Raw genomic sequence first — 26176 nt, 5'->3', positions numbered from 1 at the left:
GAAGACCTCCCACTAAACCTCCAGAGACATGGGAACTTCATCCTGTTTTTAAAGACCTCCACGAAGTCTTTACAAAAAGTATTCAAACACCAGCTCTTCTGCCAGCAGGCGACTTGGCTGGTTGAATTTGCATTGGTCCCACCCGCGTTAATCAATCCCACCCCAGCAAAGAGGAGTAGGCCTCTTGTTTCTGCTCAAAACACCCCAACATCTGCCCATGCTTATATGCCTGGTGTTGCCCAATCCAGCCCCCAAGACAGCAGAGCCCTGTTCTAAGCTGGGGCCAAGGCACAGGTGCGGGTCTCAGGCAACCGGAACCCCTCCTCACCTCCTCACATCCCCGACAGTGGCAGCACTTCCGCCTTGGAGAGGCCGCCATGAGGGGAGGCAAATTCCTAAACACTGGAGAGCTTTGGAAGGTTTTATTCTTCACAAGGAAGAAAGATTCGTAGATCATCTGTCAGGGAGGCTGCATGTGACTCCTGACATGAAATATTTGCCTTTGTTTTAAAAAGCAGTGGATTGATCGTTATTTAGCTTCCCCAAATCAGACTCCCAACCAAGCCTCAAAGTGTGCAGGGCCAGCTTCTAACAGAATTCCCACTCTGCTAGCTTGAAGCAGCAGGGAAGTAAACTTTGTTTCCCTCACTAATATGAAAGAATCGGAGGTGTTGGAAACAGCCCCAGGACTAAAGAAACAGGTGCTAAGAATGCTGTTTCCCAGGAAATGTTTGTGGCCAGCAACCTGAATGAGACACACGCCTTCAGCTCGAGGGATCACCTGCTCTCCTGTTTCCACTGTTATCATTCCACTTCGGAGGGGTTCCCGGAAGCAGCTTTTCCTCCATTTCCCCTGGCAGTGATTTAAGTTTTCCCCTGTGTTGGTCATCCAATGGCCTGAGAGAAAAATATGGGGATTATCAGTAAGTAATCAAAGAAGCTTGGATCATGCAAGAAAAGTGGGGTGATCACTGTACCCGCAGCCCTGGGCGGGCCACCCTGGAGACCAGTGAAGGGCCATCACCCACCTGGGGAGGCAGAGCCCTGTCTCACCATCTGCCTCTGTTTCAGCAACAGAAGCAGAAAGGCCTCGAGCTATGTGAAGAGAAGGGGTCTGGTGTTACTGATGTGACCATCCACTCCAGTCTGCAATGACAAAACCCTGAGAGAAACCCAAGCTGGAAATGGAGAGGCCTTCAGGAGCAATCTCTGGTTAGGCGGTACAGATTTTCCAAAGCCCAGGCCCCTCAGACCAGGACCGTATCCCAGAGAGTTGGATGAACCAGCTACACCCCTGCAGATGAGGCCACTTGCTTCCCTTTAACGTCCTGCTCATTGTAGGTTCTCTCTGAAGGCCTCCCTTGAGCTAAAACCAGATTTCGATATTTAGTGTAATAACTATGAAATGTCCCCCCCTTCATTTATCATAATCATCTTTCAACCTCCCTTACTTGCTTCCATATTCACTGAGAAATCACGTCCAAGTTCCTACGACCCCTAGCAGCTCAGATGACCTTGAAATGTCGTGTGAATTTGGGTCCCGTTAAATCACTATTCCCAAAGCTCGGGTCATCCTTTCTTTCACAAGGTGACTTTCCCAAACTAAAAGAGGACATTTTTATGTGGCAAACAGATTGCTTACACAAACTAGCTTCATGTGACTTTTAAAGAAAGCATATAAATTACACCATCATAAACCTTTCTCTTTGGGGGTTTGTAACTAGACTGTCATAAATATCAGGCTTGATCATCTTTGGTCCATAATCCAGATGTCACTGTCTTCCAGTGAGAACCACGTGATTCTTAGGAAGGGTAGCAGCGCCACCTGCTGGTGTACTTTGCAGGCTGAGTTTTTACAAGAGGGAAATAATGGGTATGAAGTCGTTTGCAATCCCTTGTAGTTAGAAGGAGAAATGAGGGTTTGAATGCAACGTTCTTCATTTCCTCAGCAACGCACACTGCAGCAAAGAGAGACTCACATTTCTCCCATTATTATTTCTAGCATTTAATATAGCCAGTCACATTAGAACTGATGACACCTTGATGGCATCGTTCCCCGTTACTAATAGGGTGCGACAAAACTAAGGGGACTCAACTCTTTCCACTCTGTGTGATACTCCCATCCCTGGACAAGAGACCAGCACCCCTGGCAATCTTTGAGGTGGTCCCTCGGGAACCACAGCAGGACAAGGACAGCCCACTTGAAATGAGAGGCTCTGATTCTGTGCCACTCAGCTTACTACTCCAGAGACCAAGTAAGAGCTTGAGTCTGCAGGAAGAAATCCCTGAAGAAATTTATAGATTATAAATCCTGATCTGAAAGTAGCTCAAACACCCCGACCATTTACTACCAAAGGAATCCCTATGGATCCAGAAAACCAGAAGACACTTTGGGTGGCTTGAGTGTATAGCCTTGTACCGATGCAGTCATTCACTATTCAACAAAAATATAACTGTGTTCAACAAACATTTAGTGAGCACTGATAATATCTTGGCACCCCGTCGACATCAAGGATACAATGGTGAACAAAAAAATAAATAAAACCTGCCCTTAATGGAGCTTGTTGTCCAGGGGGAAAAAATAGGAAACATGCAAATAATCCCCCAAATGAACATATTACAAACCATGGCAAAGGACACAGAGGAAAGGCACCTGGTGCCAGGGGGCATATAAAGTCTAGGGGATTGGACACAGTTTCTCTGAGGACGCGACATGAGAACTGAGACCAGAGGGAGAACAGGAGTTACTGGAGGTTGGGGGTAAGCATTCCAGGCAGAGCAATGAGCCTGTGAAAAGCAACTGTGAAATTCCAGGCAGAGAGGGTCAAGTCAATGGATGTGAACCTGCCGTGGGTGTCCACAGTGTTTTATGACAGTGTTTCTATAAAACTGACTCCAAAAAAAAAATTGCAAAAGCCAATAAATCTTTCCCAGCAATTGACCAAATTCCCGCAGCAAATTGAGTCATCAGATTCTGTCTCGGGAAATGAGAGAACAGCGGCCAAGCTTTCCGGCAATCTTTGAGGTGGTCCCTCAGGAACCAGAGCAGGACAAGGACAGCCCACTTGAGATGACAGTGGGCGTTCCTCCAGTTCTCAGGCCTACCTGCAGGGAGCTCTGGATCCCACTGAGCTCTCGGCTTTGTTTCTGCAAACCTATAGCATCTTGCCCCAGGTCCCCAGGGCCAGAGTTTTCCCTGGCACAAATAACATACTCAGGATCTCTCAACTTCCCAGACCCCAGGCATTCTTCCTGTACTTCACAGTGACTCCACACTAAAAAGTCCAGGAATTTCATCCTCGTCTTCTTTGACAATGCCTCGGAAAGATGATCTGCAACATCATTTTATTTATATCTGTTATTTTAACAAACACTCATTTAGAACTTACTCTGTGCCCGGTGAGTGCAAAGTGCTTCACAAGTAGTAACTCATTCAATCTTCACGGTAATCCTATGAGGTAGTTACTAACATTATCCGCATGTTACAAATGGAGAAACTGAGGCACCCAGAGGATAAACTTTCCTAGAGGGGTGGGATAGGGAGGGAGATGCAAGAGGGAGGAGATATGGGGACATATGTATAACTGATTCACTTTGTTATAAAGCAGAAACTAACACACCATTGTAAAGCAATTATACCCCAATAAAGATGTTAAAAAAAAAAAAAAAAGAAAAGAAACTTTCCTAAAGTCACTCAGTCAGTAGGTGGCAGAGCCACAATTTGGCTTCTGGAAACCAAGCTCAAAACCATCACTCCAGGAAGGATGGACTCCATCAATTCTACCTCCTAAATCTGTCTCAAGTCCTTCTTCTTGCCTCCCTCCCATAGGTTTTTGCACCAGCCCAGTTCTATCCTCTTCAGTGACCATCATAGCATCCCAGCATCCTAGGTGCTCTCCGGGCTCCAGGTCTTCTTCCCTTCTCATCCACACCCCACACTGTTCACAGCACTCCAGAAACAAGTATTTGCTCTGTGTATAACCTTCACTATGCCATCATCTCATCACTGCCTACAGATGGACGTTAACCCTCACATCGGGTCCTCCACAAGCTGGTCCCAGACTATTTCTGCCATTTCATTTCCCAAATCTCCACCCCACTCTCATCCCCGGCTCACACGTGCCCCTCCAGCATCACTGGCCCACTGCCTTCCTCCGGGGACCCACACTCTATCACACTTCCACGCTCTCCAGATGCGGGGCCTCCTACTGGAAATGTCTTCCCCTTTGAGGCTCAGGTAATAACTCCCTTGCCAGGCCTCCCCTGACACCCTGCATGCCCCCTTCTCCATCCCCCACAGGATCTTCCTTTTCTTTGTGGTGCCTCTAAACCTCGTGCATAAAGCGCCGGTGCCAGGCTGGGAAACACAGAGAGGAGAATGAGGCACCTAACACAGGGGCACATTTCTGGGGATGCCAAAGCATTCAGTAATCAAATCAGTAATCAAAACCAATAATGTTTTTATTGCGGGAAAATACACATAACATAAAATGTACTGTTTTAACCATCTTAAGTGTAGAATTCAGTGGCATTAAGTATATTCACAATGTTGTACAACCATCACCACTACCCATTTCCAGAATCATTCGTCTTCCCTCCAGAGCCTCCTCACCCATTAAACAGTAACTCCCCATTTCCCCTCACTCCAGCCCCTGGTGAGAACTATTCTGCTTTCTGTCTCTAGGAATTTGTCTAGTCTAGGTACTGCATATAAGTGGAATCATGCAGTATTTTATGACTGGCTTACTTCACCTAATAAAATGAAGATAAATAATACTTAAAGACAATGTGTTGAATACTCAAAATTAATGCAAACAATTCAAGATGAACCAAGCTTCAGAATTTTAGATAAAAATAGGATCAGTAGCACTGATTTTTGCTCTTGCTTCAGGCTCCGATGTGGCTCAGAGCTGATGCTGTCTTTACTGAAAATTTTAGTATTTTGTTCATCTACTATTTTGATTTTTTAAAATGTTGCATTAAAATTTCGTGCGTCTTGATTACTGATTTTTTTGGTGCTCCCTTGCCTGTTACACTCAAGGCAAGTACCTCACATGTCTCATCCTAGGTCCAGCTCTGCTGGTGCCAAGGTCCGTCCTCACACCACCCCGAAAAAGCGTACAACCAGGGTAAGGAATGATATGCTTGTCTGCAAACTGAGCTTCAGGACAAGCCCTCCTGCAGTCATCACCCCTCAATTAGACTGTTACCATCAAGCCCCTCTCATACTCCAGACCCACACTGCACACACCCTGGCTTACACATCCTGCCGTACTGTCTACCTGCCTTTCTAGTCTGTGAGCTCTTTGAGGCCAGAGATGGAGTCTTTTTCACCTTTGTACCTACACTGCCTTATACAGAATTGGATTCATAGAAGACATTTAACAACTGTTTGTTGAATGAAAGCCCTTCAGCTCCTTTTCTCGCCATTAGTGAGTATTTCAAGGTAGCTCAATGAGACTTTGCCTTTATCTAGTTTAGCTCCAATAATCCATATAGGATGATCATATATTATAATAATATATAATTTTGAGATCAGCCCCATATCCATATAGGTCTGTATTAAAGGGCTGGTGTTCTAGAAAGTTCTAACCTTGGCACTCCTCGGAAAAGGATATTTCAAGGTTACTTGGTCTCCATGGACCACGCACTCTCGCTTCCCCACACTGCCTTCACCCACTCACCATCCTCTTGGTCAGCTATAGCACAGAAGAGGGGCAAGCCTTGAGGATCGTTGGAGCAATAACTAGTTCTGTTTCTCTAAGGCACTGATTCCGCCTCTGTCTCTGCTTGACCAGAGTCCCGTCTGCATGTTAACCTGGGGCTCTTGGCTGTCTCCCTCCTGGCTTACAGAACTGGCTGAGCCTCCAGTAGGTATGCCTGACCCACTGTGTGGTTTCCTGCTCTTACTTCCTGTCTTGTGGCCATAGTTCTGACATTGACTTGAAGTCTCCAACCACAGCCTATGGCCGGCGTCCCTGGGTTTCAAGTCCTAGCATTGTGATTTACAGATTTCTCACATTTGAATTTAGTCTGGACCCTATCACCTCAATGGAGATTTTACTTCTTACTTGATGCCAATAGAAAATGGGGGTTCCAACTCTTGCACTGCTGGTGGGAATGTGAATTGGTACAGCCACTATGGAGAACAGTATGGAGGTTCCTGAAAAAACTACAAATAGAACTACCATATGACCCAGCAATCCCACTACTGGGCATATACCCTGAGAAAACCATAATTCAAAAAGAGTCATGTACCAAAATGTTCATTGCAGCTCTATTTACAATAGCCCGGAGATGGAAACAACCTAAGTGTCCATCATCGGATGAATGGACAAAGAAGATGTGGCACATATATACAATGGAATATTACTCAGCTATAAAAAGAAACGAAATTGAACTATTTGTAATGAGGTGGATGGACCTGGAGTCTGTCATACAGGGTGAAGTAAGTCAGAAAGAGAGAGATAGGTACCATATGCTAACACATATATATGGAATTTAAGGAAAAAAAATGTAATGAAGAACCTAGGGGTAGATGAGAATGAAGACACAGACCTACTAGAGAATGGACTTGAGGATATGGGGAAGGGGAAGCTGTGACAAAGTGAGAGAGTGGCGTGGACATATATACACTACCAAACATAAAACAGATAGCTAGTGGGAAGCAGCCGCATAGCACAGGGAGATCAGCTCGGTGCTTTGTGACCACCTAGAGGGGTGGGATAGGGAGGGTGGGAGGGAGGGAGACGCAAGAGGGAAGAGATATGGGAACATGTGTATATGTATAACTGATTCACTTTGGTATAAAGCAGAAACTAACACACCATTGTAAAGCAATTATACTCCAATAAAGATGTTAAAAAAAAAATGGGGGTTCCAAATTCTTAAGTGCCTAGAATTGTTCATCTGGCTCTATATCTAGAGCAAAACCAAACAACCCAACATCCAAAATCTCAGCTCCTGAATTTATCATCCACTTCAGAGTCAAACATCCCTACCCTAATGAAGTTCATTTCACCAATAACTAGTTTTGCTTGGATCGATTTTTCTATAACTGTTGAATCACTTAACTTTATAACTAGAAAGTGTCTTCCTCTGCTTCAGGATGCCCACTGGTTTTTAAAGTTCCTCCTTCTCTCCTGCCTCGATAGTCTTTAGTCAGTTTGCACAATTAAAACCAACTGACAGGAGAGGTGTGATAAGCAAGGTACCCAGGAACAAAGAGATGGCCAACAATTGTCTTGTAACTGCTGTATCATCTTTCACAATATTTTAAAATAAAGTCTGAGCTGAAACCAATCTGAGGTGCTCTTTCCAATTTGATGGATGCCAACATTAACTAAAAAACACAGACCAAAACTGGAAGAAAAAAGAAAATGGAAGAGTTCAGGGAAGATGTAACATCCAAATTCATGCTGAGACTATGGGAGAACAGCCAGTTCATGAATTTTAGTTGGGAAATAAGTGTCCTTAAGCACGCAGAAAAGTATAAAGGTAAAATTACTGTGGTTCCTTCATGGCATAATTCAGGCACTTGAAGTTGAATGTATTTCATGGCATTAATCCAGATCTCTTTCTTTATTTAGAGGGCGATTATAATCATTAAAGCTAATTTTCATCTGTGCCTTATGGAATTAGTAAGATTTTTAGTATACCCATCTTAGATAACTTGGATACATATGCAATGATAAAATTACTATGATGGTATTATTTTTACATATACATACTGTATTAGTTTGCAAGGGCTGATGTAACAAAGTGCCACAGATTGGGTGGCTTGAACAACAGAAAAGTTATTGTCTTGCAGTTTTTGAGGCTACAAGACCAAGATCAAGGTACTGGCAAGGTTGGTTCCTTCTGAAGGCTGTGAGGGAGGGATCTGCTCCAGGTCCTTCTCCTTGGCTTGTAGATGGCCTTCTCTTTATGTCTCTCAATGACATATGCTTGTCTGTCTCTGTGTTCAAATTTCCCCTTTTTCTAAGGACACCAATCATTTTGGATTAGGGCCACCCAAGATCTCGTTTTAACTGAATTACGTCTATTAAGACCTTACTTCCAAATAAGGTCACGTTACGAGGTACCATGGTTTGGGATCCAACATAACTTTTTGGGGGGGTGGGGACAAAATTCAACACATAACATATACCATGTTCATGTTTTTATACCTTAATTCACTTCAGAAAGAATTTAAGATAACCATATGTGTATGTTAACATGAAAAGTAAATTTAGAAAATATATTGACTTACAAGACAAATTCCAGCTTTTCCCACACTCATAGACCTTCCAGAAGAGATCATTCCCATGGCGGTGAGCACCAGCCCTGTGGAGAACAAAGAAACAGAGCAACTTCCTTTGTTTCTTCTGGGTCATGATTTTCTGATGTTATGGTGAATTTTATGTCATGGACAGCCATGGAAAAGTTTTAACACAGATATTTTATTCTCAAATTTATTACATTATAGGATTTAAATGTTACGTCTTGTCATGGTTGAAAGAGCAATCTACCCCACCTTCACCACAGCTGATATTCATTTCTAATCCCATTCTCATTTCACCCGGTCAGAACTGGCTACATCATTTGCAAGGCCTAGTGCAAAATGAAAATATGGGGTCCTTTGTTCAAAACGTATTAAGAATTTTAAGACAGTGACATCAGAGCATCAAATTAAACGTAGGGCCCTTCTAAGCATATTGGCCCCGTGCAACCACACAGCTTGTGTGCCTGCGAAGCCAGCCCTGGATGCGTGTATTGGAAGAGATCATACCAAATATACATTTTGCAATGGTGAAAATATCGTTAAATTGTTTATGTTGAAGAAAAGTTCTAGTGGAGGGTGCAGGGCACAAGTGACAGACCTCCTCAGTGACCTATGAAAAAAGGAGACTGTACTGTTCGTCAAGGTTCCACAAACAGTTTTGGGGCTTGGGGGGTAGACTAGATCTCAGAGGCTCAGCCCAGATCTACCTCTTGCTCATTTCACTGTTGGAGGCAAGTCAGGCAACAATCGCATGAGGCTTTACTCTGAGCATATCGAAGCCTTCTGTCTTCCAACTCCACCACCTTGGAGTTCTTTGCCTCTAGCCACAAGGAACAGAAAGAGAGTAGAGAAAGCCCTTCCTCTCTTAATTGCCTCAAACCACAAGTGTCATATCATCTTTGCTCATGTTCTTATCGACCAGAATTCAATCCAATATTCCCAGCCTAACCTCATGGAGCTTGAGAAATACCGTTTTCTTATATGCCCTCCAAAATGGCAAGGAAGTGTCGGGAACATCTAACTTGACTCTGCCACAGAAATGATCAGTTTCCATGGAAATATGAAAGTAAAATAAATCCATCAACTACATATTAATAAGTGCTAACTAAGCACATAGGATTGTGCTGGTCTTTGAGAAGACGTTAGAGAAAATATTTGAGTACCTTCCCTCAAAAAGCTTAACGTTTTCATTGTGGAGATAAGACACACAAACATGAAAAAGATCAATACCCAAGGAAGTGCTTATATCATTGTAGGCTAAGAGATTGGGACAATTCCTTGCAGGAAATTACTTGAGAAGAGTGTGGAAATAAATGAAGACCACCCGCATGAAAACAAGCAAATTTTTTTAAATTTTTTTTTTAATTGAAGTATAGTTGATTTACAGTGTTATGCTAATTTCTGCTCTACAGAAAAGTGATTCAGTTATACATATATAAACATTCTTTTTTGTGTATTCTTTTCCATTATGGTTTATCACAGGATACTGAATATAGTTCCCCATGCTGTACAGTCGGACCTTGTTGTTATCCATTCCATATATAACAGTTTGCATCTGCTAACCCCAAACTCCCAATCCATCCCTTCCCCACCTCCCTCTCCCCTTTGGCAACCACAAGTCTGTTCTCTATGTCCGTGAGTCCATTTCTGTTTCATAGATAAGTTCATTTGTGTTATATTTTAGATTCCACATATAAGTGATATCATATGGTATCTGTCTTTCTCTGACTTACTTCACTTAGTATGATGATCTCTAGTTCCATCCATGTTGCTGCGAATGGCATTTTTTCGGGTTTTTTTAGGGCTGAGTAATATCCCATTGTATGTATGTACCACATCTTCTTTATCCATTCCTCTGTCGATGGACATCTTTTTTGTGTGAATTGCCACTCATCTTTATTTTTTTATGCAGAGCTTGCTATAGCAAGAGAGACAGCCACCATCACGTGCATTTGGCGGGGACTCAAAAGCAGGCAGAGGAGCAGTAAAGTTTCACAGTAGAAAAAAAAGAAGACTTCAGAGAAGCCCTGATTGGAGGCTACTGACCTGGGGAAGCTGTGGGTGAGATGAGTGGAAGTGGGGCACCCTGTATGATTGGTTGCTTAGGGTGCATATTTGACTTTCTCCAGTTGGTCCTCAGTTGAAAGTGTGGGAAAAATTAGGGATTTTACGATGGCTTGGCTGTTTAGGCCCATAGGTCACAGGTATTTTGGCTTCCCGGACTGGTTGCTGGAGATGGGGGGTCAGAGTTCTATTTTTATATATCATCTGGTTATTGTCTGTATATTCGGTCTCTCACGAACTTTGGAAATCTCGACCACAGGATCGGAATCTGTGTACTGTGGAGCACAGGCCCCGTTTCAGAAAGCTTCAGGAGGGTGTTTATCTGGTTCTAGTTTATCCCCATCGGGAGGGTGGCCACGTGTGTCCCAGAAGAAAGCCAGCTTCGGGTTTGCGATCCAGTTCCACCCCTGATGAGCTCTGTAACTCAGGAAAGTTACAGAGCTGAATCTACTGGTCTGGGTCTAGTTTCTTTCTAGAGAGAAAGCACGCTTGATAAGGTTTTGCATGACTGAAAAGAAATTACTAGCTAAAGTGACTGAGAGGGTACCAGGCACTTGTAGGATCTCATGAATCCTTAGGTCCTCTCCCTTTCCTGCCCCTTTGTTCATGCGCCACCGTGAGTTCCAGTTCTGAGGACTTTCTGGGCAAGGAGGGGGCAGAAAAGGTCTTACCAGATCTAATCCAATCTTCAGGCCAGCTCTAAGCAGCCTGTGACCCACGGAGACCTTGGGCTACTGAACGCTAACTGTTCCCTTCTCCAGGGCTGATCTTCTCCTAAATCTGCAACTCTGGATAAGACCTGCCCTCTGCAGGCCAGAGAACATGGTGAATACTTGCCCAGTGTTTTAGCAAATTGTTTCCAGTCAGTCAATTTCATTTGAGGAAAGAAAGAATTCATTAGAGAGGGTGGCCAGAGAACAAAGGAAGTCACCCGTTCTTCCACAGCAAACACCCCTGGAACGATTCTCCCTAGATCACCAGCCCTGGACGCACAGCCAACCTCACAGGGCCCCCGCCAAGGTCCAAAGTCACACACCATGCAGTTTTGTACACTCACCCTTGAGTTCTCGGATTAATAAGGTGATTATTACGGCATCTGCTCCCTGTCATCCCCTGCCCTGACTCAGAAATCTGCTTGCCTAACTCCCTTTGGAGCAGGGAGCCATGGTCCCTCACAAGAGTCTCTCGGGTAGTCACACACGCCCCCAAGGCTGCTCCCCAGATGCCCTGCGCCCTGCACTTCTGAGGTAGGAGACTCAAGTGAAATCTTCCCCTTCTCCTTTCTCTCGTTCTCACCCACCAAACTGCCTGGCAGCTCTGGTGACCATGACGAGCACCCTGCAAAGAGGGGAGCAAGGTGACCCCTCCCCCCAACTCAGCAGCTCCCAGGCCCTGAGACCCACTTCAGCACATGGCTGTGTTTTCCCAGTTGGAATCAGGATAAGGTCTCTTTGTCCAGTTGTGCAGATTGCACCCTGACATGAGGCTGTATCCACCAAGAGGACATTAGATTTCTCTGCCTAATCTGCAGAGCTATGACAGCTCTGAATGTCAAGTTATACGCATTCTACATTCTAAAGTAATACAGCCAAGAGAATTCGACCTATTTTGAAGGTGTTCCATGATGGTAAGTTCCTATCTCCACCAGTCATGCCAACATACTTCTGCATCAATCTATATATCAACTCAGAATCCAGTGGCCTCTCTGCTCAATATTATGTAACAACCTAAACGGGCAAAGAATTTGAAAAAGGATATGTATATGTATAAATGAATCACTTGGCTGTACACCTGAAACTCTCACAACATTGTTAATCAATTATACTCCAACATAAAATAAAAAGTTAAACAAAAAAAAAAAGAATCCAGTGGCCTCATGCAATGTAGATGGAAGGCAGGACTTGAAGTCAGCTGGACTGGGTTTGGCCCTTGGATGAAGCTTCATTCATTCATTCAAAACTATTTATTGAGCACCTCGTCCTTGCCAAGAATAGGACTAAGCACTGTACGGATGCAACAGTGAATAAAATAGAGAAAAAGCCCAGCCTTCGTGGTGTTTACATACTACTGAAGGTAGACAGATGATAAATAAAATTAACAAGTGAAACACACGGTGTGTTAGAGGGTAGAAACTGTTGTGGATAAGTAAAACTGGGAAAGGGGATTGAGTGTCCTGGAGGAGAGGGCATCTGTAGGTGGTCAGGCAGGAAGAGAGCAGGCCATGCAGATAAATGGGACAAAGAGCATTCTGGGCAGAAGGGACAGCAAGAACAAAGGCACTAAGGCAGGAGAACACTGGGCTCATTTGGGAGACAGCCAGGAGGCCACTGTGCCCGGAGCAGAGTGAAGAAGGGTTAACAAAAGTAGAAGATGCAATTTAACTACGAGACTGTAACTCGTCATGTAGCCCTTTTAAATATTTAGTTTCCTCCTCTGTTAAAAGGGACCAGAGATACCATTTCACAGGGAATGATAAAGTACTGGAATACATATGGGAGAATTCTGCAAACAGTAAAAATTGTGAGGTATTGTGTAAACTGAGACAGCAACCCCGTCCTCCCTCCCTTCCTGCTGCCATTTTCATTCTTCTTTCTCTGTGTCCCTATCCAGCCATGGGTACCACACAAAATGGAAGTATATCACCCCAAATTCTCTGAGAACGAGCTCTGGACGCCACCACCCATATCCTGACTCTGTGGTACGTGGAGGTCTCTCACACCCAGTGCCTGGACAGTTTTATAGAAGAAAGGACACACTTAGCCACCCACTAGCTACCACAAGGAGTCACTCATCTCCACACAGTGCCTAGAACACAGAAGAGGCTCAATAAATGCCAAGTGAATTGGATTAAACTGAAACAGAGTTTACGGCACAGGTGAGAAGACAGAATAACAAAAATATTCACAAAACAGAGGCCAAGAACTAAGGAAGGTCTCTACAGACACTCATAATTAGGATGAAACTTGCAGCTAAAACTATAAAATCTTGGTCTATCAGAGAAAACCTGATTGCCCTTGTCCAGCATTTCAAGCTACACCTTCAAGCCAGATGGCTCCCAGTTGCATCTGCTCTCGTACTGAGGACACATCTCTGCTGAGGTTGAGTAGACTTACAAGGGAATTGGGAAATCATTGCAATGGAGAAAATCCCAGAAGATCAAGGCTTCCAGTCACATTACTCTATGGAGCCAATCCATGGTTATTGGCTTACCCCACAGGAAGGCTGGTTCCAGCATCTGATGCTCAGATGGGCCACTTCCCCACTCATGGTGGGGCAACGGCTGAACTAGACCAGTTGTCAGCCGAGAGGGCTAGGGCAACGGCCAGCGGTGTTCCAAGCTAAACTCAACAAGGGAGAGTGAAGAGTCAAACCTCGAGGCAACCAAATACAAACACCAGGTCCAGAGGCAGAATCAGAATGGGAGTGAGGAGCTAGGAGCTCAAGTCTGGCAAAGAGAAGACCAAAGCAAGAGAAGCTGCCTCCAAGCAAAGAGAGGCCCAAGCACTCACCTGGAAGAGTTCTGGGCGGTCGGTCACCCTGGCTCAAAGGGCAAGAGGCGGGTTCCACACCAATCTAGGAAACAGGCATCCTTCGAGACTTCCTCTCTGCTTGTGCAGTGATACCCAGTGAGTCCACCTGAGCTCTCTCCTTTCCCTCCACCACATTTACCCATGCCTATATTTCCATTTTTATCAAACAATAATAATATTAATCCCTTAAGAAGTCCTTTACATTTGCATGGGACTTCATATTTTACATCTATTTGACATGCATAGCTACACTATGAGGTCAGCCCAGCAGGCAGCAGTATCCCCATTATACAGATGTGAAAACAGATCCCAGTCACACTGGTCAGCAGTGGGATTCTGACTGGAGTCCGGATCTCCCGGGCACATCTAACTCAACGTGGGGTTGGGGCTTAGAACTCCTGGACAACCTCATGCTTCACGTGCTAACAGAAACGAAACAGTCACGTCCTTTCTCGTGTAGCAGCATTTTGACCGTGCCCTTGGTAGGTGCTGGGTTACGCTAACAGAGGGTTGACCTCTGATCAGCAGCGGAAGGGCCAGTATATCTGTACTGACTGAGGACACATCCCCACTCTCCACCCACCCTCCATCCGCGTCAAATCGACAACAAAGGGGACATTTCATTTTAGAGAGAGGATCTTAACCTTTGTAGTAAGGCCTGAGTCAAAAGCTTTCTGGCCTCCTATGAAAACAGGCTACAAGGGTTCCAACCAAAGGACGAAAAATTTTCTCCCCAAAGTCACATGAGCTTAGAAAAAGAAGGTTACGCTTCCTTTCACTGAAGAGAAAAACATATGAAAACAGAAATATAACCATAAGCACTCATGCTCCATAAAAGCCGGTCGCCGCCACCACCACCAAAACACACCTTCTAATTCAAGTAGCGCTTTGGGTGCTTTCTCTCCATCCACGTTGCTTTATTGCTCATTAGATTTGACTTTGCGTCCACTAAGGTTGGAATTGGGGAGGAAACAGTGTGATTTTGCCCAAGGTCCAGCCCTCCTCAAAGACGGCACGTTCATTTAGCTCAGTCTTGGGGGGTTAAATCACTTAAACACATTTCTGTGGTTTCATCTGAAACATGGGTTCTTCCACCTGCCTTTTCCCAAGTCTGTTTTGAAGGAAATCCAAACACTGTCCTTAAACACGGCATGGCCCCGAAAAGGATGGTTTTGGTAGAACCAGCAAACTCTTGACTTGAGGAAGGCCAGTAGAGAATGCTGTACCATTTCTAAGAACACGGTTCTGGACTGCTACCAGATCCCTCTCTCCAGAGAGTGGTTTTTACAAGCACCTTGAATGTATATGTTTAACACAAATTATTTGGTTCTTGATAAAACACTGGCACATTTAGATTTCCATGGCACGTTTTTGCCTTTATAAGGATTTTAATAACTTTTTCTCTGATATGAGTTCCGAGAACCTCTGGGCTAGTGGAGCTGGCATGTGACGGTGACATGCTAGATGTCCAAAGTTAACAGCTATTGGAAATTTTAATTTACTTTCTTCTGCTTGAGTGTACTTAGTGCTATTAAAGTTCTGTCTGGCAGCAGAAAAGGGTAGAAACGTGGCCACTTAAGAAAAGCAATTGGGCCATTTGTGACAACAGCTGCCTGATACTGCATTTTATTTAATTGGAAAAGGATGCAGGAAGTCTGTGGCGCATTAAAGAAACTCAGAGTTTGGAGATCATAGGAATTTTCTTCTAATAAAATTACCATTATTCAGTAATTTATTGAGTGTCAACAACATACTAGACACTTCTTAAATTTTTTGAAATGGACTGATTAAGAAAAAAATCATTTAAACTCTTTTGGAAGGGCTCTCCACAGACCTTGCAGAGCATATGTTCACCTGACAGGGTGACACTGTCATTAAGACCATCCCCCCATAGCTGTGGAGTCAAAGCCAAGACCCTGAACAGGCACGTTAAGGCCCTGCCTCCACCTTCTGGCCCTGCCTGGCTCCAAACTCTTCTCCACCATTTGGTCTTCCAAGCACCCCAGGGCTCAGCACCCTCCCACTTCCCCATCCTGGCACCCGCTCTTCTGTTTGGCACACGCTTTCCAACCAGTCTGCCTAGTGAACTTTTTATCCCTTAAAATACAAGCATCAGATCCAGCAATTCCTCTTCTGGGTATATACCCAAAAGAACTGAAAGTGGGAACTCTAAGAGTTACATGCATACCCATATTCGTAGCAGCACCACTCACCACAACCAAAATGTGGATGCATCCCAAGTGTCCATCAACAGTTGCCTGCATAGAGAAAATGTGGTGTGTACATACGATGGAATATTATGGAGCCTTAAAAAGGAAGGAAATTCTGGGCTTCCCTGGTGGCGCAGTGGTTGAGAGTCCGCCTGCCGATGCGGGGGACGCGGGTTCGTGCCCCGGTCCGGGAAGATCCCACATGCCGTGCAGCGGCTGCGCCCGTGGGCTATGGCGCTGGGCCTGCGCGTCCGGAGCCTGTTGCCCCGCGGCGGGAGAGGCCGCAACAGTGAGAGGCCCGAGTACAGCACAAAAAAAAAAAAAAAAAAAAAAGGAAGGAAATTCTGACACATGCTACAAAATGGATAAACCTTGAGGACATTATGCTAAGTGAAATAAGCCAATCACAAAAAGACAAATATTGTATGATTCCACTCATGTAAGGTACATAGAGTAGTCAAATCATAGAGACGGAAAGTACAGTGGTGGTTGCCAGGGGCTGAGAGGAGGGGGGAACGGAGATTTATTGTTTAATGGGTATAGAGTTTCAGCCTTGCAAGATGAAAGTTCTGTGGATGGATGGTGGTGATGGCAGCACAAGAATGATAACGTACTTGGTGCCGCTGTACATTTTTAAATAGTTATGGTGGTAAATTTTACGTGTGTTTTACCACAATTTTTTAAATTTAAAAGTTGGAAAATTAAAAAAAAGAAGAAATAATAATTTTTAAATGTTTAAATCTCAAGTATCAACATCTCTTGGAAAACCTTTCCCATCTCCCAGCACCAATAGAATTAGTCCTTCCTTCCTCTGAGCTCCTGCTACACCTAGCACCTAATTTAAATTATTTGTCTCACAAATACTATATGATATCACTTATATGTGGAATCTAAAATACGACACAAATGAACTTATCTACGAAACAGAAACAGATTCACAGACATAGAGAACAGACTTGTGGTTTCCAAGGGGAGGGGTGGGGGAGGGATGGAGTGGGAGTTTGGGGTTAGCAGATGTAAGCTATTATATATAGGATGGATAAACACCAAGGTCCCACTGTATAGCACAGCGAACTATATTCAATATCCTGTGATAAACCATAATGGAAAAGAATATAAAAAAGAATGTATGCATATGTATAACTGAATCATTTTGCTGTACAGCAGAAATTAACACAGCACTGTAAATCAACTATACTTCAATTTTAAAAAACTTAAAAATAAAATAAAAAATATATATTTTTTAATTATAAGTAAAGAATTTCTCTCTGTGCTGTTCTCCCCTCCCTTCCAACTGGGAACTCCTTCAAAATCACAACTCTGTCTTTTTCATCTTTATCTTCTGTGATTGTCACCAGGACAAATATCTCCTTCCTGGCACCTGGTAGGATGGTACTTCTCTATCATGAATTTCTTTGGCCAATGAATCAATGTGCATTAGCCACGTGCTCTTTCCCCTCTGCCAGAGAGTAGCCACTCTATCACCACAAGTCCCCAAGTAAACACTAGATGACTCAGAGTGACCCCCAACGGACATGCAGAGAGAGCAAGAAATAAGCCATGTTGTTTAGGCCACCAAGATTTTAGAATGCTTTGTCACCACAGCTTGGCCTAACCTCTCATGACTGATAAATCCCTAAGGCTTAGCATAAGCCTTATGATATGGCCATTACTTGAAAAAATGTCCTTTATATAAATGAGTAATTGCATTAATAACTTAATGAATAATAAACTACCCCTTTAAGATAAAGTCAAATATAGAGAGTTTAAAAGTATTTTTAATCCATTTAAACTTAGTCTGTAAACTGAGCGGACCACATTAGCAAGCAAGAGAAATAATGTAATAACGAATCTGCAATTCTTTCTCCAGCCCCTTATATCATTATTTATTAATTATAACAATAACAGCTACCATGTATTGAGTTCTGGCAGCTGCTAGAGATTGTGTTACGAGTTTCACGTCGTATATTTTATTGAGTAATTGTAACGATTTTACAAATTGCAAGACTGAGAACTAGAAAAGTTAGCTAACTTTCTCAAGACCACAGAGCTGGGAATTAGCAGAGCCAGGATTTAAATCAGACCTATCACTTTTTTCCAAAGCCCAGGAAAGTTCCCCTCTAGGCCTACAGATGAGAGAAACAAGTAAAATCAGCAAGGAGAAAACATCACTCATCCATCTGGTTGGCAAAACTAAAAAAGAGTGATATCATCCAGTGCTGGCGAGACTGTCAGAAACAGACCTTCTTACATTGTGGATCAGAGTGTGAAATGCGATCATGTTTTTGGAAAGCAAATTGGAAATATCTGTTAAAATACACATACGGTGTTGCCCAGGAATCCCACTTTGGGGAATCTTATGCTACCAAAAATATGCACAGATGTCGTACAAGAATATCTTTAGTGTCAAAAACCTGGAGGAGGAACTAAGGGTCCATTCATAAGGAAATGACTGAATAAAGTTCAATAAGTCCATGTGATGGGATATTACCTAACTATTGAACAGAACAATTGAGATTCATAGCTTTGTTGCCCAGAAAGACGTCCTTGATATACGATTGAGTGAAAGCAAGTGTCACAAAATGTTTACAGTGCAATTCATTTTTGTGAGAACAAGTCAAATGAGATCAACAGTAAGAACAACACGTGTGTATCTATGTTCATATGGGACGTGTAAGGATAGTCACCAGCTGTTGATTAGTTAGTCACCCTGAGGGGATGAGAAAGGAGAGTACGAGGTAATACTTGTCACTTTTTCTTTATGCAGATTGAGCATGTTCCACTTGTGTTTGAGATCGAAAAATATTAATCTAGACTTTCTTAAGATATGGATAGCATTGATTTTTTTTTTTAGATCTCAAAAATAAGTGAAACACCCTCAGTCTGCATAAAGAAAAAGTGAAAATAGGTTAGGTCATTCCTTTCCACTCCTCTCCTCAGGACCACTGATGCTGGGTGACTAGCCCAGCTCCTCTCCTCAGCTTCACGCTGAGTCCCCAGTATCAGACCAGCTGTCTGATGATGAGATTCACCTCCCAGTCAGTACAACTGGACCCAGTACCCAGTCTCCTCCACTTGCCTCAATCCCTTGAAACTAGACCCTGCTCCCTTTTACTCTGGGTCTCCCAGATGAGGCCCTCAGGCCATTGACTGATACCTCCCATCCCAGGGACAGTACACCTCTGGCTCCCAACAGACCAGCCTAAGAACAATCAAAGGCACTGCAGCATTCTGGTGAAACTATCGTACTTTCTTTTTAAAGATGAAGCATTAGGTGCTGGAGAGGGTGTGGAGGGAAGGGAATGTACACTGTTGGTGGGAATGTAAATTGGTGCAGCCACTGTGGAGAATAGTATGGAGGTTCCTTAAAAAACTAAAAATAGAATTACCATATGATCCAGTAATTTCAATCCTGGGCATATATCTGGAAAAGACAAAAACTCTAATTCTAAAAGATACCTGCAGCCCAATGTTTATAGCAGCACTATTTACAATAGCCAAGACATGGAAGCAACCTAAATGTCCATCGACAGAGGAATGGATTAAGAAGATGTGGTACATATATACAATGGAATATTAGTCAGCCATAAAAAAGAATGAAATAATGCCATTTGCAGCTACATGGATGGACCTGGAGATTATCTTAATAAGTGAAGTAAGTCAGAGAAAGACAAATATCACATGATATCACTTATATGTGGAATTTAGGAAATAATACAAATGAACTTACTTACAAACAGACTCACAGACATAGAAAACCAACTTATGGTTGCCAAAGGGGAAAGGGGGCAGGCGGGATAAATTAGGAGTATGGGATTAGCAGATACATACTACTATATATAAAATAGGTAAACAACAAGGATTTACTGTATAGCACAGGGAACTAGATTCAATATCTTATAATAACTTATAATGGAAAAGAATCTGAAAAAGAATATATTTGTGTATGTGTATATACATATATATATATATATAAACTGAATTGCTTTGCTGTACACCTGAAACTAACACAATATTCATAATATTGTTAATTAACAACAGTTCAATTTTAAAATTAATTTTTTTTTTAAAGATGAAGCATTAAGGATCATTCCAACCTTTCAGTAGCTGGAAGTAAGGCAGGTAACAAATACATAAGTATCCTCTTAAAAGGCCAATGTTCCTAATTTATAAGAAAGTCAAGAACCCATCCACTAGAATTAGAAGTAATCTGATTAACCACATCATAAAAGATCAACTGCACAGGGAATGAATTTTGTTTGGAAGGTGGAGGGTACAGTTGGGTGGTGATGACAGTAATGATTTTAGAGCATAGGGTCCTTTCTGGAGTGGGGCAGGGTTAGGGATAGGGTTAAGGCACATGAGGGAGGAGGATGTTGAACAAACAAACAATCTGTTAAAAAAAAAAAAAAATTAGGTCTGGTTGGTTCTGTGTCCCAGAAGGGGGGAGTAACTTCTTGTCTTTTCCTCTGTCCAGCACCAAAGAACTAATCCAGTACTCAGGGTACTACTATAGGTTATGCTGTAAGGAGTAAATAAGCCCTTGTGAAAATACTTCTTAACTCATAAACGTTAGGAATACGATATATGTGGGTATATTAAATGAATTAATAAGTATAATTAACTATACTTAATGAATTATGAATTACACACTATATACTTAATATAATTAATGAATTATATTTTTACTATATTTTCATTAGTAATCTCTTGGAAAAATACAGACTAATTTCCAAACTTTGTTCCATTTGTTCAATAGAAGACCCCCTGTGCTGAATGTAGTCAATGAGTTGTGAGCTAAAGAAGATATGGGGATATATGTACATGTATAGCTGATTCACTTTGTTATAAAGCAGAAACTAACATACCATTGTAAAGCAATTATACTCCAATAAAGATGTTTAAAAAAAAAAGAATACTTTGGGAAGAAATACCAATAAATAACACCCTCTATGGAGTTTCCTAGGGCTGCTCCAACAAATTACTACAAATTTGGTGGCATAAAATGACAAAAAATGTATTCCCTCACCATTCCGGAGGCCAGAAGTTTGAAATCAATGTGTCAGCAGGGCTATACACCCTCTGAAGGCTCTTCCAACTTCTGGTGGCTCCCAGCCATCCTTGGCATTCTTTGGCTTTTAGCTGCTTCACTCCATCCTCTGCCTCTTTCCTTACATGGGGTCTTCTCTGTGTCTTCTCCATCCAAATCCCCCTCTTCTTTCCTCTATAAAGACACCAATAATTGTTTGCAAGGCAGAAGTAGAGACACAGATGTAGAGAACAAATGTATGGACACCAAGGGGGAAAGCAGGGTGAGGGGTGGTGGGATGAACTGGGAGATTGGGATTGACATATATACACTAATATGTATAAAGTAGATAACTAATAAGAACCTGTTGTATAAAAAAATAAATAAATAAACAATGTACTACTAATGCCAAAGAAAAAGACACCAATGATTGGATTTAGGGCCCACCCTAAATCCAGGATGACTTCATCTCGAGATCCTAAAGTAATTTCATCCACCAAGACCCTGTTTCCAAATAAGGAACATTCTGAGGTTCCAGATGGGCATGAATTTGGGGGAGACACTATTAACCCACCACACCCTCCAACCATGAAGCCAGTAAACGTGAATATAGAAGTGAGATGAGTCATTTACAGGAGTTCCCCACTGAGAATGAGGTGCTCCCTACGACTCATACAGGGAGACGAATACCTTCTAAATGTCTTCTAAATCTCTGCGTACTATCAGTTATTTACATGATTGAGACTTGTGTCTACACAGAAAAATAGGGATGTTCGAGGCCAGAGGAGGGGGAGTCTGCAAGCCTCGTGGTAATTTTTGTTACCATCCCAGAAAGAGGAGGTTTGATTATAATTATCATTATCAGTTACCTAGAAGAGAATTTCTCAAATTGATTTTCAAGAAAAAGTACATCTGTGGGATGTTAGTAGAATTAAGTCTCAACACTCACACAATTGCATTTGGGAGGAGACAAGCTAAGCACCTGCCCTGGTCCCAAGGTGGCCTCACCGCAGGCGGTGGTCTGGAGCGACTTCCTAAGCAGCCAGCTGTGCTCTCTCCACAACCCCACCCTCCTCCCGCGGCCCCCTCTACTCCTGCAAACACGCACACATTCCACATGTCGACAAACGCTTAACAAGAGACTGAAAATGTCCAAGTGTTTAAGTCTCTTTCCATCAGGCAACTGAAGGAAGCAGCTGTTCTCCTAAGAGAATACGAGTCACCGAATATATAATTAAATTACAGAATCTACTTCATATCATACAATGAACTTCTCGAATAACTTAGAAATCTTAAAAATGGCATTTGAAAAAGTGGGTGTGCTCTGAAGCATTCTGAAGTTCCACCCGTTTAAAGATTCACTAAAGGTAAAAGAGATTTCTAGAGGTGCCTCATTTAAAAGTTGCAACTCTGGGCTTTTTGTGCACACACACGTGCACGCTTGCACCCGCACCATACGCTCCTGGCCTGGTGCCACAGTCACCTCCTCACCGCCAGGCACACCTATTTACAAGCAGGAGGAGTCCGGAAGGAGTGAGACATGATCCAAACCCCCAATATTTACTAAAAATCCATTACATTTGGGTGCACCTCTAAGTATCCAGTCTTCTCAATTATCCTCACAACGGAGACCCGTTCTCATCATGACCCTAAACAATCCCCAGAAACTTGAAGCCATCCCCTTCTGGCAGAGTAAGAGCAGAGATGAATTAACCATTAGTGGTTAGTTGAGCAAGTACTGGTACCCAGGTGGGATGTGTTTCATAAAATAAGTTGTCAGGGTGAGGGACAGGAAGGAGATAGACATTCTAGGCTCCAAATGAATGTTTGTCGGATGCATGGATGGACAAATGGATGGATAAGTATCCCAGGAAGATGGAAGAAGGTTGTTTAAACTTTCAACGACATGATAAAGTGGTTACTGAGCTCTGTGTTGGGCCACGACTTACATGTTTACTTTTTATAAAGTGAGACTAGGCTTAACTGTTAATTACCAAAACCCTCAGCTAATAGGAACAATATGTCTTCGGTTTCAACAAGTCATAGTGTGTGTGTACACGCATGACTTCTATTTGTATGTATATTGCTATTCCTTAAAAGATGACCGTTACAATGGGCATCATCAAAAAATCTACAAACAAATGCTGGAGAGGGTGTGAAGAAAAGTGAACCCTCTTGCACTGTTGGTGGGAATGTAAACTGATACAGCCACTATGGAGAACAGTATGGAGGTTCCTCAAAAAACTAAAAATAGAATTACCATATGACCCAGCAATCCCACTACTGGGCATATGCCCAGAGAAAACCATACTTCAAAAAGACACCTGCACCCCAATGTTCATTGCAGCACTGTTTACAATAGCCAGGTCATGGAAGCAACGTAAATGCCCATCAACAGACGAATGGATAAAGAAGATGTGGTACATATATACAGTGGAATATTACTCAGCCATAAAAAAGGAACAAAATTGGGTCATTTGTAGAGACGCAGATGGACCTAGAGACTGTCATACAGAGTGAAGTAAGTCAGAAAGAGAAACACAAATATCGTATATTAACGCATATATGTGGAATCTAGAAAATTGTACAGATGAACCGGTTTGCAAGGCAGAAATAGAGACACAGATGTAGAGAACAAACATATGGACACCAATGGGGGGAAGGGGGGTTGGGATGAATGGGGAGATTGGGATTGACATATATACACTAATATGTATAAAATAGATTAACTAATGAAAAAAATAAAATTGCAAAAAGAAAAAAGAGATGAGTAAGATCCCAGATACCTCCAAATTTCAGAAAGTTACCTCTAACTTGATAACCTCTAAGACTACTTGATAGCTGGTCCCTTACTATTAACTAAGCTAAAAATATCTTAAACTTATACTCACAAATTCAAAAAGGCAGTGAGCATTACTCTTTCTGCGCTTTGGGCAAGTGGTATAACAGATTTCCAGGTCACAAAGCCAAGGCCAGGGGGCAGCTGGGGGTGTGGGTTCTGACTCTGGGCGTGTGATTTGGGGCAGGTGGCTTTAGCCTTTCTGGATCTCCGCCTCCTCACTAGCAGAACACGGTGTGGCAGATTCGAATAACTTCTTAAATTATATTTTTAAATATTTCTGTAGAGTGAAAATAAAATGTAGTGTAATAACTATCATGTACCTAAAAAACCAAGCTTCACAAATGTATTGGTAACCCTTTGACCTGGGCTCATCAAAAAGGCCCCGACTTATAAAACGAGGCCCGGGGTGAAACCAGCCCTGAGGGATTCATGTGCCTACAGCTGGCAATTACAGAAACAGCATTCTAGACAGAGATCTGCCATTTGGAACTGGGGTTTTGCAAGGGCACAGACACCTGGCCAAGAGGTGACTAAAAGGATGTTCAAATGGGACTCTGGACTTCAGCTGAGAACAAAGAATATTATGTGTCACCCTTTCTAAAACGAGGTACAAGGTCATCAGGGCGGGACTTGCTGAGGGCGTCCCAAAATATACTCTGCCATTTAAGTCCATCAATCTCCAGGCTATAAAAGAAAGAGCTAAAGATTCTTTAAGAAGATTGGCAGAGAAGACCTGTGGGCAAAGAGATGTCAGAGGACTGAGCTTCCTTCTCTCAGCAGGGGTCCTGGGTCCCCCTCACTCACTCCAAGAGTGGGCAGGTCCAGCTTCCACAGAGAGCTTGGCCTGAGCCCCTGAAGTCTAGGGGACACACTGACAGGTAAAGGCGAGAGTGACTGTGCTGCCCTGGTGGTCAAGGGAGGGGAGGGTAGGGAACCTTGCTGAGAGCAGCTGACAGTAGGCGGTGTGTTTCCCATGGCCAGAAGGGACCTTGGGAAGAGAGCAAGGCTTATGGCATCTGGAGGGAACCCCATCCAAGAGCTCCATCTGCCTGGGCTGGGAGACCTCAACAGAAGGGTCCTGTGCCAGGGGCACTGCCAGAAGCACAGCAGAGGACGGCGCCAGACAAAGGCACAGTAGGGGGGTCCCTCATGGGGGAGATGCTCCAAGTAGTCCAGATGTGCCCCACATCACATGGGCATCTGCTCAGCCAGCGGGCACCAGCCCAAACCGCAAACTGAGCCGGTCAGATCCAATTTCTCTGCCTTGACCTCTCCTTCCCGCCCCTGCTTCGTGTGTGTGCGTGTGCGTGTGTGTGTGTGTGTGTGTGTGCGTGCGTGCAGCTGTCTCTATGCTCAAGGGACAGCAGAGAGTAAGGAAGAGGAGAGGCTGACACCAGAAGTGTCCAAGCCTGTAGGTCCAGGTACCAGACATGGTGAGAGATGCTTGAAGGACACGAGAGAGTGGCATGGACATATATACACTACCAAGCGTAAGATAGATAGCTAGTGGGAAGCAGCCGCATAGCACAGGGAGATCAGCTCGGTGCTTTGTGACCACCTAGAGGGGTGGGATAGGGAGGGTGGGAGGGAGACGCAAGACGGAGGAGATATGGGGACATATGTATATGTATAACTGATTCACTTTGTTATAAAGCAGAAACTAACACACCATTGTAAAGCAATTATACTCCAATAAAGATGTAAAAAAATTTAAAAAAAGCTTTTGTTTAGATCAGATTGAGTTTTTAAAGAACTTTTAAAGGTATTAAATTTTTAATACCTAAAAGTGACAGCAAAAGCTCTGGAATCTGCCCAAAATATCATCCAGAGATAGAAAAAGGAGATTTCCATACACAGATGTGAAAAAAGTGGTGTGAGAACATAAAAGTATTTCGTGAGATCTACACCACCGAGCTCAGCCGGGACATAAATATTTTGCCACGTTGTCCTCAGATCCTTCTTTTCAATAAATAAAACTAAACAAAGTCCCCTCTTTCTGATACCATTTATCCCCCTCCCTCCCCAGGAGCTACCTCCATCCTGAAGTTGGCGTGTTTCATTTCTGCCTGTGTTTTTATTTTCTCACAATGTAATTATGTATTTGAAAACAGTATATGGTGTTTGTTGGAAGTTTTGGGCATGCTGTCTAAGGTCTTTTGTAACTATAATTCTACAGTACAGTTCAGCTTTTTTATTTTAGTAAAATAATAAGTGAAGGGACCACTTAAATTCTCTACA

The 26176-nt window shown here is 43.1% G+C and overlaps 1 long non-coding RNA gene across 1 annotated transcript in view; it reads right to left on the bottom strand.

Moving 5' to 3' along the window:
• The window catches only part of LOC125960611 (uncharacterized), a 115796-nt gene that overhangs the window by 3590 nt on the left and 86030 nt on the right, over positions 1-26176 (bottom strand). The window contains exons 2-4 of the long non-coding RNA XR_007470423.1: positions 21097-21291; positions 8252-8325; positions 782-897 (exon numbers count right to left, since the gene is read on the bottom strand). This is a non-coding gene — a long non-coding RNA (uncharacterized LOC125960611). The remainder of the gene's footprint in view (positions 1-781; positions 898-8251; positions 8326-21096; positions 21292-26176) is intronic.

Source organism: Orcinus orca, chromosome 12 (assembly GCF_937001465.1).
Source record: "Orcinus orca chromosome 12, mOrcOrc1.1, whole genome shotgun sequence".
Classification (NCBI taxonomy): domain Eukaryota; kingdom Metazoa; phylum Chordata; class Mammalia; order Artiodactyla; family Delphinidae; genus Orcinus; species Orcinus orca.
Note: the sequence above shows the minus strand (reverse complement) of the source record. Positions and strands in the feature narration are given on the sequence as shown.